The following is a 5,002-nucleotide window of genomic DNA, read 5'->3' as shown; positions in this document are numbered from 1 at the left end:
TACGTGTGTTTGTGTGTGGTCAGATTTCGAGGACGCACACACACAATCTCAACTGGATAGTCATCGTCCAAACTGCGACCTCTCCTTTTTCTTTCTCTCACTTTTTTCTCCGGGTGGTGCGCGCGGTGTGTAAAAAGTTTCCAGTTGTTTGCTGCTGCTAATACGGCAAACTCCCGATCTAGATTATAGAATCGATTTCTTTTTTATAATTTCCATCCGCTATTCCACCACTAAATTCACTATTGAGACTTTTTTATGCGATAAATTAACTGTGTAGAGTTTGAATATGGGCAGTTTTAAAAACGTTGATGGCCAACTGCACATTTTCTCCGATGTTGTCAGAAGCTTCAGTCTGACGGGACAGCCAGCTGGTGGCGGCCGGGATCGCCTCCCTGCTGGCAGGCCAGTGATGCTCACAGACACTGCTGTTAGCTGGAAGTCTGAAAAAGTAGCCTACACGGGCTGTACACAAAAGGGCGTCAATCAGGAGGATTGTTGTGAGTAGGCTACATGTTGGAGAATAGCGCGGACACGCACCTCACACCGCGCACCACCCGGAGAAAAAAGTGAGAGAAAGAAAAAGGAGAGGTCGCAGTTTGGACGATGACTATCCGGTTGAGATTGTGTGTGTGTGTGTGTGTGTGTGTGTGTGTGTGTGCGTCCTCGAAATCTGACCACACACAAACACACGTAAGCAGAGCTACCCACACCCATGTTTCTAATGTTGCTTAATTAAATATAACATCAAAAAGAGAAGTCTGAGTCCGTGTTTTAAACAGACACACCTGGGGTGAAGTTGGGAACCAGAATCAGCTTTAAATCCAGTCCTAATCTAGTCCTCACTAACACGGGCCCAATTATAGTAACTACATGAAAACGTCACAGTTGTTGCATGAAATGTCGTTTGTGTTTAGCCAACATCATCATTTTCTATCATGTGAAACAAGACCCAGCCTAGTGGTGAAGCTGCAGACAGATGCTTAACAGTGTGCTCCTCAGCAGTCTGCTCCCCCTGCTGCTCATAAGGTGCCTCTGCACCCCTTCCATTTCAGACCCTCCCACCAGCCTTTGGGCCACGCCTCCTCATTTACATTGACATGTGTCAAGTCCAAATGAAAAGGCAATGTTAAATGGAAATTCAAAAGCCAAATATTAAATGAAAATTAAAATCCAATGTTAAATTGAAATTCAAAAGCCAAATATTAAATGAAAATTGAAATCCAATGTTAAATTGAAATTCAAAAGCCAAATATTAAATGAAAATTAAATCCAATGTTAAATTGAAATTCAAAAGCCAAATATTAAATGAAAATTAAAAGCCAATGATAAATTGAAATTCAAAAGCCAAATATTAAATTCAAAAGCCAAAGCCAAATGGAAAATTTAAAAAATAATAATAATATTTTTAATTTTATCTTGCTTTGTTTTCCCTTTGGACTTTCAATTTCTCTTTGGACTTTCAATTTGAATTATGAATAAATATTTCCTCCATAATACCATGCCAGAAACTGACAAATCTACAAGTGAGAGGATACAACTTAGAGAAAAGGATCCCATTGCCACCACTTTTCACACGAGAGTTTATTCCTGCTGACAGATCGCACATTCCAACCGCTGAAACAGCTCTAAAATGGCCTCATCTGAAGCAATTGGCGGACAAGATCCCACCACCGCTGGACTGCGAAGTAGGTCTGCTGATAGGCTATAATTGTCATCAAGCCCTTCTTCTAAGAGAGATCCTTTGTGGTGAAGAAAATCTTCCATTTGCACAGCGTACTGATCTCGGCTGGAGCATTGTCGGCTGCTCGAATCCAGCAAGTGATTACGGTGACGCAATAGGAACCAGTCACAGAATCATAGTGCGACAAGTGACACCTGCCGTACAACCATCCGTTGAACTGAAGAAAGAAGTTCACTTTGTCTGCAAAACTCGAGTCAAAGAAATCAACCCAACAGACATAATCAAGGTCCTTGAATCTGACTTCACAGATCACAATACAGATGATAACCCAGTTTCTCAGGAAGACCTTCTCTTCTTGCTTAATGCGAAAGAAGGCAGAAGGCAGAAGGAAGACGGCCATTATGAGCTCCCGCTTCCTTTCAAGACGGACAAACCTAATCTACCAGACAACAGACAATGTGCAGTTCATAGGCTCACCTCATTAGAGCGACGACTGAGGAGAAATAAGCAGTATTACGAGGATTATGAACATTTCATGAATGACATAATAACCAGAGGAGATGCTGAGAAGGTTCCACAGCCTGAACTCAATAACCAACCAGCATGGTACATTCCGCACCACGGAGTTTACCACCCCCACAAACCAGGGAAGATCTGTGTGGTTTTCGACTGTTCTGCACGCTACCAAGAATCTTCCCTAAATGATCATCTCTTGACAGGGCCAGACTTAACTAACACATTAGTCGGAGTGTTATGTCGATTTAGAAAAGGTCCAGTTGCCATAATGTGTGACGTTGAGAAGATGTTCCACCAGTTTCATGTTGCAAAGAAACATCAAGACTACCTAAGGTTTCTCTGGTGGGACAAAGGTGATCTGGACTCCAACCCGTCAGTGTACAGAATGAGGGTGCAACTGTTTGGGGCAGCTTCATCCCCTGGCTGCTCCAACTTTGGACTTAAGCATCTGGCATCGCAGGGTCATGGAAGATTTAGCGAAGAGTCTATCAAGTTCATTCAGAGAAGCTTTTACGTCGACGATGGCTTAATAAGCGTGTGTTCACCTGGTAGCCATACACCTGGTGGAAGAGTGCGAGAGCGCGCATGCAGAACAGGAAACCTCCGGCTACACAAGTTTGTGTCAAACGACAAAGAAGTGATTGCTGCAATACCACTTGCAGAACGTGCCCAAGCCAAAGATCTGGACATGGCTCTAGGATATCTTCACATTGAACAGCGCCCAGGGTTCAGTGGTGAGTCGAAGCTGATGAATTCCAATTCAGGGTTGTAGTTAAGGAAAATCCACTGACAAGGAGAGGGGTTCTTTCAACTGTCGCTTCAGTCTATGATCCGCTGGGGTTTGTGGCTCCTTTCATACTAGTCGGCAAACAGATCCTTCAGACGTTATGCAGAGACAAAGTAGGCTGGGACGAAGATCTCCCAGAGCACATCCTGCCACAATGGGAGTCATGGCTCAAGGATTTGCCTCACCTCGCAGCCCTAAAGATTCCAAGAAGCTACCTTCCATCAAGCTTTGGCAAGGTTAGGCGTTATGAGCTTCACAACTTTTCAGACGAAAGTCTCAGTGGATATGGTGTATGCTCATATCTTCGAGCTATAAGTGAAACAGGACAGATAAGTTGCTCACTTGTCATGGGAAAGGCAAGAGTAGCCCCTACCAAAGAAACAACTATCCCAAGACTTGAATTGTCGTCAGCTGTGACTTCAGTCCGAAATGGTGACTTTGTTAAAAGGGAGCTTGAGATCGAAAACCTGCAAGAGTGTTTCTGGACAGACTCGAAGGTGGTCCTTGGCTATGTGAACAACGACACCAAGAGGTTTCACACCTTTGTAGCAAACCGGATCCAACGCATGAAATCAAGCACAAATCCTGAACAACGGCGACATGTCAGTTCCGAAAATAATCCAGCTGACTGCGCCTCAAGAGGACTGAGTGCAGTTCAGCTGAAAGAGTCTAACTGGCTGAAAGGACCCAACTTTCTTTGGCAGACAAATCTTCCACCTGAAGAGCAAATGGTGGGAGAAGTAGAAGCGACCGATCCTGAGCTTCGCAAAACCCACGTCCACACAGTCAGGAAAAAAGAAGTAAATACAATGGCAAACCACTTCAATAAATTTTCTGACTGGTCTAGAGCAGTGAGAGCCGTCGCCAGGCTCCAGAGATTTGTCAGAGAATTCAAGGGACTTCAAACAAGAATGAACAAAGCAACCAGTCTTGAAGTAAGAAGAGAAGCGGAAGTCTTCATTATCAAGCTGGTGCAGGAAGAAGCCTTCGCTGAAGACATTCACAAAATAAAATCTCAGAAAGTACCTACCCTGAACAAGCGCAACAAGTTGCACCAGTTAAATGCATTCTTGGACAAGGAAAATGTCCTTAGGGTAGGAGGACGACTATCCCAATCAGCCTTGCATCATGACGTAAAACATCCCGCAATACTTCCGAAAAAATCTCATGTGTCAGCCCTGCTCGTCAAACATCATTATGAGCGTGTTTATCACCAAGGAAGAGGCATGAGTATGAACGAGTTGCGTGCGAACGGAATATGGATCTTGGGATGTGGAAATGTAGTCTCCTCACACATTTACAAGTGTGTACAATGTAGGAGATACAGAAGAACTACAGAAGTTCAACAAATGGCGGATTTGCCAGAAGAAAGAACGGAGACCTCCCCTCCCTTTACTTACTGTGGTCTTGACTGTTTCGGCCCCTTCATCGTGAAGGAAGGAAGAAAGGAATTAAAACGATATGGATTGTTGTTTACCTGCTTATGTTCCAGAGCAGTGCATATTGAGACGCTGGACGACTTGACAACAGACGCCTTCATAAATGCACTTGGAACATTTGTGGCTATCAGAGGTCCTGTACGCCAATTGAGATGCGACCAGGGAACAAATTTCATGGGTGCTAAGAGAGTGTTTTCTGAGTTGCTCAAGGGAATGGATCAAGAACGTCAACTCACAAGTAGATGACATTGTCAATGGACAAAAGGAAACCTAAGGTGTGCACATGTTACGGCGCTTTGCTAATTAAGTTGGAGTTTCACTGTTGTCGGAGGTCAAAGCGAACTGTGAAGGATTTTCCGAGGATTTAAGAACCTCTTTTCAGGACAAGCAGCCAACGAGGTATTTTATCTTATGTGAAACTTTGTTTATATTCTCGCCAAGCGGAATTTGTACTTTATTTTCTTCGGTAATGTATAATTAATTGGAAGTGCTTACTGTGTTCATTCATGTAGTTCTCACGGCGTGATGTGGATGCATTAAGGACAGAAGAGCAAAGCAATAAACGCCCGTTCCAAAGAA

General features: G+C 43.7%; 1 long non-coding RNA gene across 1 annotated transcript; it reads left to right on the top strand.

Moving 5' to 3' along the window:
- The first annotated feature begins 4,740 nt into the window (after positions 1-4,740).
- LOC120545738 lies at positions 4,741-5,002 on the top strand. Its single transcript, XR_005636737.1, has 2 exons — positions 4,741-4,822; positions 4,936-5,002. It is a non-coding gene; the product is annotated as an uncharacterized LOC120545738 (long non-coding RNA).

This window comes from Perca fluviatilis, chromosome 17 (genome assembly GCF_010015445.1).
Source record: "Perca fluviatilis chromosome 17, GENO_Pfluv_1.0, whole genome shotgun sequence".
Classification (NCBI taxonomy): Eukaryota; Metazoa; Chordata; class Actinopteri; order Perciformes; family Percidae; genus Perca; species Perca fluviatilis.
Note: the sequence above shows the minus strand (reverse complement) of the source record. Positions and strands in the feature narration are given on the sequence as shown.